The following is a 12,056-nucleotide window of genomic DNA, read 5'->3' as shown; positions in this document are numbered from 1 at the left end:
ACAAACTAAGAGTACGGTTAGTGACATTTCAGGTTCCTCTAGACTCCCCCCATAACCTGCAAAGCATGGAAGCAAGGAAAAAATCTCCAGCATTCCTTGCCACCTTCATGTTACCTAAAATGCTGCTAATAACACACTGGATGAGAAATTATATTATATATCCCAGCTTCTATCCACTTCATGCTCCACTGCAAACTTTAGCAGCAACATCATATACTCTTGATCAACAGATGTGCACATCTGACCGCCCCACATTTATACCGTTGAGAAGTTATTCTCCTTTAGTGGCACCAAGGTTGCTATTAAAGTTTTGCATTAGAGCATGTTACTCCCTGGAGAGACCAAGCCAGGAATCTTCTCTGGGGCAGCTGCTGAGGTTGTTCCATGGCACCATTGCTCTTTCTGTGGAAGGCACAAGAAGAGTTGTAGATAAACATTGCAACAGAGCAACAGTGCACAGCAACACCCATACTTACATAGCAAGTGTTTGTCAATGAATAATACTGCTCAGCACTCATTTTATTTTCTAGACACAACAAATCCTGCATCTTGGCAGGGAGTTGGACTCAGTGACCCTGGCAGTCCCTTATGACCCTATGATTCTATTTGACATCTTCAAAGCACTTTCCAAGCAAGACCCCATTTGTCCTCTCATACAGATAAGGGAATGATCACCAGCTGCTTCCGTCTGGTGCCACTCTGGAGCCTAGGTAGCTGGTGCAGAACGATGCTTTGCCTTCCACAGTGGCAGGCCCAAAGACACCCCTCCAGGTCCAGACACCCCAGTCTTGGGGCACGTTTGGATTCAAGTCCCAACATTGCAGCTGCCCCTTTATTTCCATAATGTGCTGAATTGAACACTCAGTCTGGAACACCCCAGAACGTTTACACCATCCAGATTAGCTGGGCCCCATCTCAATCCATTGGTTCCCAGAGCCCCTACCAAGGGTGGGGCCCTCTTGTGCTATCTGCTGTACATGCACATAGTGAGGCCAACCCTGTGCTGAGGAGCTCTCAGCCTAAATAGATGAGGCAGACAAAGGGTGGGGGAGACAGAACCCAGCAAGAGCTGAGGCACAGAGGCATTAAGTGGCTTGCCAAGGTCACACAGGAGTCTGGCAGAACCAGGAATCAAACCCAGGCCTCCTGAGTCCCACTCCAGTGCCTTAGCCACAAGATTCATCCTTCCCTCTCATAAGGGATCCATTGTACTACCTCCTGCATCATCATTAGTTCTCCCTTTACAGACCCCCACGTGGAGCCAGAACTACTGAGACCATCATGTTTGGTTCAGCCTGCTCTGAAGCCAGGCCACTGCAGGTGTGATTCACCTGCCAAGAATGTAGCACTCAGTAAAAGAAGGAGCCTATAAAACCCATGCAGCTCCTTGCAGCACCATAAAAGAATCGGTTCACCCTGGAAGGCATCCTGAGGGGAAGCAATACCAGGTGTGTACCCCGGGGTTTACAGAACGGATGGACCAGGGCAGCTTTTAGTAAAGCACCTGCATTTGGAAACTAGGCTTCAACATATGTTGCAACTGCTGCTGCTAAAACATATGACCAGATGTTCAACTGGCATACGTCAGCATTCATGGAGCATTGCCAGGCTGCACCAGCCAAGGATCTGGCCCATGGTATTTAAATTAAACATAGCTCCAAGCCTGGCATTTGAGAATAGTCTCCATCTCCTTGCTTTCAGACACACAACACAAAGAGCTAGAGAAAGTACCTGCAGAAGATGTGCGGCTACAGAAACACTGGGGAGGGTGGGGGGGTAGAAGAGAGGAATGAACCTTGATTAGCAGCTCCATTTGTACGAAACCAACAACAATCTCTAGCTCTTATATAGCTTTTTTCATCAGCACTTTACAAAGGGAAGTCAGTATCATTAGCCCCATTCTTCATATGGGGAAAACTGAGGCACAGAGCAGGGAAGGGAATTACCAAGGCCACCCAGCAGGCCAGTGGCAGAGCTGAGAATACAACTCAGGTCTCCTGCATCCCAGTTCAGGGCTCTAGCTGCCTGATGTCACAGCCTAATGCAACTCTGTAAGAAAAATCAAGTTACAATTTTGCAAGTTGGAAACTCCTTTTTACCTAGGGTGACCATATGTCCCATTTTGGCTGGGACAGTCCCTTTTTTTAAGCCCTGTCCCAACCATCCCAACTTTATATATATTGACAACTTGATCACTTGGCAAGAGCAAATGGGACAAATGCCCACTTTTGTCAAAAAAGTGGGGTGCTGTGCGGAGGAACATGCCGGGGGGGGGGGGGAGCGAAGATGCCAGCCCTGCACAGGCAGGGAGGCAGGGCTGGAGGGGTAGCGTTCCAGTATGTGGGGGGTTGGCAGGGTTCCAGCAACAGCCTGGCATGGGGCGGGGGGGGGGGGCGCACTCAGGCAAGCAACTGGGGGTATCCAGTTTTTCCTTTGGGAAATATGGTCACCCTATTCTTACCTGAAGTACCTTGCAGGGTTTATACATCACAAGTGGTCAGGGTCTTGGCTTAATGTACAGTCTTGAACTATAGCAAGCAAACTCTAGAACCGTGCAGCCACAGGGTCAGCACTGACCCAGAAGGCAGAGTTCCACCTATTGATCCCCACCAGCCCATGCTTTTAGGAGGTCTCCCATCCACGCACTGGCCAGCCCAAGCGTCTTTAGCTTTTGAAGGCTGGGGGCAGGGGGGAGGCCAGGGGAGGCTAGTTTTGTTCTGTATCATTGGCTGATTGGAGTCCCACATCTGTGACTAAGGAACAGCTGTTGAGGACAAGCAGGCAGGGGGAGCCTCAGAGACTTTCCAATGCTGTCATGGATTTGGCGGTTCAAGGCTCTTCCTCCAGGGCTAAGTACAATGATTCTTCAGCGCTCCCATCCTTAGCCAGACTACTGGGGTGAATCAGATATAGGATTCACTAGCTGACTAATCTACCAATGCAATGCTGGCTCCCTGGGGTCATGCGCCCAGGAGAGAATCTTGCACTTACACCAGTTTGCCTCTGGAGAAGAGCCAGAAATTGGGGGATGGGGTCTGGTTCCTAAGGACAGTCTCTTCAGCACAGCTATCAATGGATGCTACATTCCTTAATGCTTGAGGACCTGGGACATCAGGTGTTAGCAGTACACTGGTGGCATTGCCTTAAGGTGTGATAAAGTTTTGCACTGCTGTATGGCACCATGAGGATTAAAGAAATAACAGTGGGAATGGGGCTCACAAGACAGCCTGTCTCAGCCTGTGGCCTGCAGAGCAGAGGCTATGCAAGAGTGAGAGGATTCTCAGGGCTTGGGTGTGAAGTTGCTGGACTAACAGTGTTCTGTTAGTCCAGCAACTAAAGAGTTAGCCTCTAGGTTGCATGCAGAGGGCCTGTTGCATTCAGGGCTCAACCCTGCGGGCCTGGCCAACTTCAACATGAAATCTTGCTTAGTAAAGATTGCAGGATCAGGCCCATACCCGAATTGGAAATCCCAGTGAGCCCAAAGCTAGTGAGAGTAGCTAGAGTGATTGAGCGACTCCAGTTGAGGATCAGGCTCAACATATGGAGACAATGTCTCCACACGGACCAATTTGTTTTGGAGCCCTGTCAAGCCTCCACTGACCAATCCTGAGCCCGGACCTCTCCCTGGCTCCAGGCATTAGGAGTAAACATTACCCATCCCTCATTCCCCACTGAGCTTGGAACACAGAGATCCTTGTGCTCTCCCACCGCACAGAGCCCCACTCCACCCAGCCTTTAACCGAAACCTGATCGCTTTGCTCCTCTAGCTAACCTCTGCCTGGGAATGCTGGGGCTTTGATCACAGCAACACCAGTGAGATTGATGGTCTCAATAAAGGCCCTTCATAGTCTTCATTTCCCACTATCTATCACTCCCTGGGGAGCTTTTGCATCTCACCACTATGAAGTGGGGGGGGAGGGGGGAGTGAGGCTGGGAGAGGTGGACTCCCCCCGTGTAATGACAGCTTATTGTGCAGCTTTTAATAAAAATGATAAAGATCCATCTCCAGAACTGTTCTGGGAGCCCTTTTTATTTTTAAAAGGGATTTCGTTTAATTCAATTGAGCTTCGCACAGAGCTGAGGCAGGAATGAAACAAGACGGACGGATCGGCTGTGGCTCGTCCAGAACTCCCCACAGTGCCTGCCGCATTTGTCTGTGCTGGGTTTGCTTAGTCTGTTAGATTTATTTATTTGCACCAGGGAGGGGCAGCTTTTCACACACACTGTTTGCACAGGTGCCAGTTAAGCAAAACAGCTGTCAGCTTACTAACGGTTAAGCAAATCCATAAAGAAACCATTAGCCATTTGCTCTTAAATTCAATCATCCCCTACTGGCATCAAGATGCAACCTGGTGATGTAGTGTAATAAATCTGTGGCTGCACAGGAATTCATGCTAATCACCATCGTGCCTGTGATATCACTGTGGTAGTGGCGGTAGAACTCAGAGCCTCCTGCTCCAAAATCACCAACCTTTCCCCACTTTTGCTAAAGGAGAATCTCCCCATTAGCTGTTAGCAGGATAGGGTCTATGATACAGCTGTGTAGCTCTGATTCCATGCAGTAAAGAGCAGAGGAATATCCAATAAGGCCAGTGCAGGCCAAATCCTGAAAGGTATTTAGGTGACTCATTGATTTCAAGACCTTTGAGGATCAGGGCCTATGTTATGTAACGTGGATATATTAGCATACTGCCTGTTTTTTAAGAGGTGGACCTCATCAGCCACTGCAGGGCAGCCCCTGCTGGGCAGCCCCTGCCACACCCCATGTGAGGGGAGAACAGGGGTGATTTCCTGGAGGGGGGGACACAACTGGCTCTGTGCCTGAAGTAGAGGCCCCCTGCACTGAGGGCATTCTCCAAGACTGTCCTTATGCCTGCCCTATGGCCTCTGCTCCAACCTCGCTAGCACAATGGGCTTCATGGAAACACTGAATCAGGCCAAAGTGGCCAAGCACAGCCCCTGTGAAGCCAGCCATCTCTGCACTAGTGCCTTAGGCCCAGATTTTTGAAGCTATGTAGACACTACTGCGCTTGGCATCACACCACCACACCAATTTAGGAGTATAAATCTCTCTTTCAAAAGGGATTTAGACACCTAGGCATCTAAACCCCATCAACTGGAATTCTGGCTCCCCAGTTCCTAAGTCCCTTTTGAAAGGAGGAGTCAGGCGCCTCAATCAATTAGGCATTGCGATGCTGAGCGCAATGCCTACATAGCTTTACAGACCTGCACCTTGGTGGCAAGGGGGCATAGAGACACCAGTGATCTTGATAGCCCATGAAGTCCAGAGCCTTTGGAATTGCCCCAGTACAGCACTAGTGAGAGCGAGACACACATTCATGGGGCAAGGGAAGTCCCAGAATATTCCATGCCCCTGTCACCCACATAGCATTCCCTTGCACACAGGAAGCCTCCTGGAGGTCAGCAGCACCCCCTACCCCCACTGCTTCCAGCCTGGTGGGAGTGGGAGACCCTGGAAAGACAAGCGCATTTACTGTTGTGGCAGTCTGGGCAAGAGGGCACTTCTCTGGCTGTTTGCAAGCAAGTTTGGTGTTCATAATGGAAGCGCTCCTGGCTGGTGCCAGTCAGTGTGTGTTCAGGGTCTGTGCAAGCTTCCCATACTTCACACACATCTCTGCTGAGACACTTCACTGACTGTACCCCCTGCTATACCTGCCCTGTACCCTCAGCTTCCCCGCAGCTCTGCCAATCCTCCTCAAGCCAGGCCAGTAGCCAAGGCTGGATCCACCAACCAAGCAGCTGTATGCCAGTCCCCACCTGCACTATTAACCCTTCAGCCCCGACTCAACATTAAAGGAGCACATGGTGAAATGCTCAGAGACTGAAGGGAGACAATGGTGTCACCACTCCATGGAGCACTGAGCTGCAGCGCCTCTTCTAGGCTGCTCAGCACCAAACAGGCTGGTCAGCCATGGAGAGTCTCCTCACCCCACCATCTGTCCTCACCACTGATCACCCAGCCTGCCAACAGCCCAAATAGCAGCCTGCAACAGTCACTGCACCCTAAGCCCCCCACTTCAGAAGCTAATTAGCTCACATGCCCCTGCTTGTAGCACATTTCCCCCTCCCCCATCCACCCTTGGCCACAGAACCCATCCAATGACTGAACTGCAAGGGGGTGGGGGTGCATGGCAAAGCATTAGTCCCCAGTCTGGACAGCCTCTGAATGTTAGAACAACTGCAGCTGGACTAGGCAACTCAGACCAGCTCTAGAACAGCGGTTCTCAGAGTGACACTTGAAAGCTTATAATGGTGATTAGAAATCATTAGCTAAGCAAACTCAAGGGGGGGTTCTAAATGCCTTTTGCTCATGTGATATTTTGAACATCAAGAACAGAATTAAATGCCTCAAACAAACTCTCCCGCAGCCAGGAGCAGCAGATTAAAGTTTGCATTTATTAACTGGAGTAATAAATAGTGGAACGTCACTAGTCACATGCAGATTCAGTAGCCTGAATTTCCCTTATAGTTTGTCAGGCTAAAGTTTATAAACAAAGTCCCCCCTGCAGCAGGGAACAACAACTTAACACAGCCCAACAAAGTAAAATGTTACCTTCTTCAGGCAACTCTTCTGAGCGGAGAGCAGATGCACAAAACTTCTCCTCTCCTCCGCAACAGTAGGAAGACGGTAATCCTGTTAAAAATACAGTCTCATTGAGAGAAACTTACAGATCAGCCACTTTCCTGCTTTCTCTCCCTGTATTTCAAAGTTACTTCAAGAGCTAGTTGTCTGGAGGCAAGTGGACTCAGCAACTGCTGCAGCTGCTCCTGTGTTTCCTAATCTGATCAGAGGATCCCAGCAGAGATGCAGCCATGCAAGCTTAAAGGCAAAGTTCAGCACACCGGAGAGAGGAGACTCTCTACTGCTGGGGAACTTTATCCCCTCCATTGCTAAGAGGGCTTGGCTCGGGGCCACCCCAGGGTTTAGAAAATTAAAAGCAACCAGTCAGTGCTTTGCTCACCCTTTGATTATCAATCACATTTCTGGAGAGTCTTCAGACAGCTCTCCGCCCCAGCACTTTGTCCACTCTGCTGTTCCCCCACCCCACGTAACACACACACAGACCATTAAGAGCTGTAGTGAACCCAGAGCCCTGAGGGACCAAACTCCAGCAAAATAGCCCCCACTTTCGCCTGTGCTGGCCGACATGAAAGGCAGGAGAGCAGATCTCCAGCTAGGGTAAACCGGCATAGCTCCACTGGAGTAAATGGGCCAGCTCATCAGCTTGTGTAAATCAGAAACACCCTATTGATTTCAGTGGAGCTATGGCAATTTATATCAGCTGAGAATCTGGCCCAGGAGCTTCCCTCTCTTTCCTCTATGCCTGACTTGCTCTGTTCCTTTGCCCCGCTACCTCTAGTTGCTCCAAATATATGAGGAGGGCTTCTCTGGCCTAGCCCCAATTCAACACAGCTCGGGGAGAGAGCTGAGTTAACTCAGTTTTTGGTTGTGTGTGACTATAGCAAGGGGGAAAGGGCCCGCTGACAGCCCTAGAGACTTAAGTCCTCTCTAGTCACAGGATAGGTACAGCTCAGCCAACAGCAGTGCAAGCTTCCTCACTGCCAGCGTAACTGTGCCCTGTCTGCTGTTAACTGACCTGATGGGAGGGCATTTGCAGTGCAGAGCACCCACATGAGTCATCCCACAGCAAGTGCAAGCTTGGTGCATTGCTACCCTGCATCCCCACTTGTACTGTTCCTCAATCTTCCTCCTGTACCTTCCTATTGTAGAGATACCTATCTCTAGGTACCTAGCCCACAGAAACAGTGGCTTCTGGGAGATTTCAGAAAGCCTTCTGGAATACTTCCGTGAACCCAGGAAATTTGTGTGGAAGAGGGCAGATTCCCCTAGTCTTTTGGGAAACTTGCATAATTCCCCACAGACCATGTGTGGAGACTGAGTCCAGCAGCCCATGCAGCTTCTCAGGAGGGCAGGTGACATTTGTTCACACAGAAAGGCCTTTTGACGAAACAAATCTTCATGAAAAGTGGTTGACGTAGTCGAACTTAGAGCCAAGCAAGCACAGGAAATGCAGGATATTCCAACATTGGCTTTTGTTCCAAATCAGGATGAAAAGTTGAAACATCTAATTTTCTCATGGAACAAAATGTTGATTTTGGAATTTTTCAATAGAAATTAAACATGTCAATATTCTCCAGTTAAAACATTTAATTTCAGTTTGTTGAACTGACCTGAAACATTTCATTTTGAGGCATTTCAATGTTAAATTGCATTTATTATTTCTCTTAGTATATAATTTATATATAGATAGATGTAATTTATTTATATGAACTAATGTTGCCAGTTGTCTTGTGGGAGCTGTAGTTCAGAATGCCTGATGCCCCCATTCTCCTCTGTGGACCAGTGTTCCCTGGGCAGACTACGTTTCCCATTATGCACTTGCAGCTGTATGACTCCCAAGATGCACTACATCAGAGGGAAGACTCTGTTGTATCATGGGAGATGTAGTCCAGCCAGGGAGCTCAGCCCATAAGAGAGAAAGGGGGCACCGAATCACATTCTCATGGGCAACAGGTCACAATAGGGAACTGCAGATTAATGTTGAGTGTTTCAGTTCAGTTCAACAAACCAAAATATTTCAGTTCAGGTTCCCCAGAAGAGCAGCCCACCCAGCAAATGAGGATCAGGCCAGGAGAGATGTCATTATGGATGAACTGAGCTGGGTGGGCCAAGGATGGACCCAGCGGCAGCTACTTGCACTGAGGAGGCAGGGTGATGTGGATCTCGTGACACTGGGAGGTGGGTGCCTCATGAGAGGCTACCTCTGTCCTTTTACAAACATGAGGGGTGGTGTTTATAAGAACCCAGAAAACCCTTTTCCCATCTCCAGAACCTGCAAAATCAGTCCCCTTCTGTGCATATTAAAATAGCAACCTGCACATTGGCATATTAGCCCCCTTGTTTCCTACTTCCACCTCCCCATGCCAGCTGCCATCAGCACAGTTGTGTCAGGATCCTGGCTGTACCCCAGACAATTCCAAAAATCCTGGTACAGTATCAGGCATGTCCCAGGCCCTTCCCTCACCCCCCTGCTCTGGAAGTAGTTTTCCTCCTCCCTGTCCTTTGTGATTATGCTGCAAAGAACTTCCACATTGTGCTGGGTGTAATACACAAAAGGCTGGACTGGGAGTTGGGGTTCTGTTGTCAGGTCTGCCACTGATCTACTGTGTGACCTTGGACAAGTCACTTCCTCTCTTCCCCCTGCTTTGGCTGCCTGGTCTATTTCGACCAATCTCTTTAGGACAGGGACTGTCTCACGAAATGTGCCTACATCACCTAGCACAAGGAGGCCTGACTTTGGTTGGGGCCACTAGACCTTACTGCTGGGCAAAACCCTGCAGTCCTGACACAGGTTAAACTCCCTTTGAAGTCAAAGGGCATTTTCCATGACTAAGGACTAGAGCAGGGATCGGCAACCTTTGGCACGCAGCCCACCAGGGAAAGCCCCTGGCAGGCTGAGTCAGTTTGTTTACCTGCCGCGTCCGCAGGTTCGGCCAATCGCAGCTCTCACTGGCCACGGTTCGCTGTCCCAGGCCAATGGGGCTGCAGGAAAGGCAGCCAGCAAATCCTTAGGCTTGCGCCACTTCCCGCAGTCCCCATTGGCCTGGAGTGGCGAACCACGGCCAGTGGGAGCTGCGATCAGCTGAACCTGCGGACGCGGCAGGTAAACAAACCAGCCTGGCCCACCAGGGGCTTTCCCTGGTGGGACGCATGCCAAAGGTTGCCGATCCCTGGACTAGAGAAATGCTACACGTTTGGGATCATCAGATGTCTTTTATTAAAAGTATCTGATCTTGCTTCCAGTTAAGTTTATGAGACATCATTACATTACTGGCCATGGGAGCCAGATAGGATCCACAGTGTTTAACAGAGATCCTAATGTTATGTAATTCTCCACCTCTAACTATCCCAAACTGTAATCATAGAATATCAGGGTTGGAAGTGACCTCAGGAGGTCATCTAGTCCAACCCTCTGCTCAAAGCAGGACCGATCCCCAACTAAATCATCCCAGCCAGGGCTTTGTGAAGCCTGACCTTAAAAACCTCTAAGGAAGGAGATTCCACCACCTCCCTAGGTAACCCATTCCAGTGCTTCACCACCATCCTAGTGAAAAAGTTTTTCCTAATATCCAACCTAAACCTCCCCCACTGCAGCTTGAGACCATTACTCCTTGTTCTGTCATCTGCTACCACTGAGAACAGTTTAGATCCATCCTATTTAGAACCCCCTTTCAGGTAGTTGAAAGCAGCTGTCAAATCTCCCCTCATTCTTTTCTTCCACAGACTAAATAATCCCAGTTCCCTCAGCCTCTCCTCATAAACCATGTGCTCCAGCCCCCTAATCATTTTTGTTGCCCTCCACTGGATTCTTTCCAATTTTTCCACATCCTTCTTGTAGTGTGAGGCCCAAAACTGGACACAGTACTCCAGATGAGGCCTCACCAATGTCGTATAGAGGGGAATGATCACATTCCTCAATCTGCTGGCAATGCTCCTACTAATGCAGCCCAATATGCCGTTAGCCTTCTTGGCAACAAGGGTTCACTGCTGACTCATATCCAGGTTCTTGTCCACTGTAACCCCTAGGTCCTTTTCTGCAGAACTGCTGCCTAGCCACTCGGTCCTTAGTCCGTAGCAGTGCCTGAGATTCCTCCGTCCTAAGTGCAGGACTCTGCACTTGTCCTTGCTGAACCTCTTCAGATTTCTTTTGGCCCAATCTTCTGATTTGTTTAGGGCCCTCTGTATCCTATCCCTAGGCTCCAGCATATCTACCACTCCTCCCAGTTTAGTGTCATCTGCAAACTTGCTGATGGTGAAGTCCACACCATCCTCCAGATCATTAATGAAGATATTGAACAAAACCGGCCCCAGGACTGACCCTTGGGACACTCTGCTTGATACCGGCTGCCAACTAGACATGGAGCCATTGATCACTATCCGTTGAGCCCGACAATCTAGCCAACTTTCTACCCACCTTGTAGTGCATTCATCCAGCCCATACTTCCTTAACTTGCTGACAAGAATACTGTGGGAGACCGTGCCAAAAGCTTTGCTAAAGTCAAGGAATAACACGTCTACTTCTTTCCCTTCATCCACAGAACCAGTTATCTCATCATAGAAGGCAGTTAGATTAGTCAGGCATGACTTGCCCTTGGTGAATCCATGCTGACTGTTCCTGATCACTTTCTTCTCCTCGAAGTGCTTCAGAATTGATTCCTTGAGGACATGCTCCATGATTTTTCCGGGGACTGAGGTGAGGCTGACTAGCCTGTAGTTCCCAGGATCCTCCTTCTTCCCTTTTTTAAAGATTGGCACTACATTAGCCTTTTTCCAGTCTTACGGGACTTCCCCCGATCGCCATGAGTTTTCAAAGATAATGGCCAATGGCTCTGCAATCATATCCGCCAATTCCTTTAGCACTCTCGGATGCAATGCATCCGGCCCCATGGACTTGCGCATGTCCAGCTTTTGTGCATGTCCCTTCTTGTTACCCATCACATCCCTTGCTACCTGCAACTCCAGTTGAGTTTTGGCCTTCCTAATTACACCCCTGCATGCTCAAGCAATATTTTTATACTCCTCTCTAGTCATCTGTGTATATCTCATTAGATTAATTGAAAATTCATGTTTGATCACATAATTAATGACTGTATTCTAATGTATTTGCACAGTGGATTAAAGGAAATTAACCAAGATGCTTAAGGAAATATAGGGGACAAGATTTTATATTTTCACACATTATAGCTTAATGGGGTTTCAATTACAGTTATGCACAACTTTCAGAGCAAATACCATTACAATCATGATCCCACACCAAAACTCTGAATCCTAACAATTTTGGCACTCGAAAGCAAGGATTATAATCCTCTAGTGGTTTACTTAGATGCTTAATTTACCCCCTTGAATAGTCCCCGTTGATTTAATTGGGAATAGTGCCACCTCACTATTTACCCTTTTTTTCAAAAAGAAAAGGAGGACTTGTGGCACCGTAGAGACTAACACATTTATTTGA

At 48.7% G+C, this 12,056-nt stretch overlaps 1 protein-coding gene across 4 annotated transcripts in view; it reads right to left on the bottom strand.

The window, feature by feature from the left end:
• The window catches only part of STRA6 (signaling receptor and transporter of retinol STRA6), a 54,538-nt gene extending 47,495 nt beyond the window's left edge, over window positions 1-7,043 (bottom strand). For 2 of the 4 annotated variants that reach the window (XM_073363072.1, XM_073363073.1), the window contains exon 1: window positions 6,575-6,902. The gene's annotated coding sequence lies outside the window, so the exon portion shown is untranslated. Of the gene's footprint in view, window positions 1-6,574; window positions 6,903-6,983 lie in introns of those variants that run through there. The other 2 variants (XM_073363070.1, XM_073363071.1) reach the window with 2 other exon arrangements.
• Between the last annotated feature and the right edge of the window lie 5,013 nt (window positions 7,044-12,056).

Source organism: Lepidochelys kempii, chromosome 10 (assembly GCF_965140265.1).
Source record: "Lepidochelys kempii isolate rLepKem1 chromosome 10, rLepKem1.hap2, whole genome shotgun sequence".
In the NCBI taxonomy this organism is placed as follows: domain Eukaryota; kingdom Metazoa; phylum Chordata; order Testudines; family Cheloniidae; genus Lepidochelys; species Lepidochelys kempii.
Note: the sequence above shows the minus strand (reverse complement) of the source record. Positions and strands in the feature narration are given on the sequence as shown.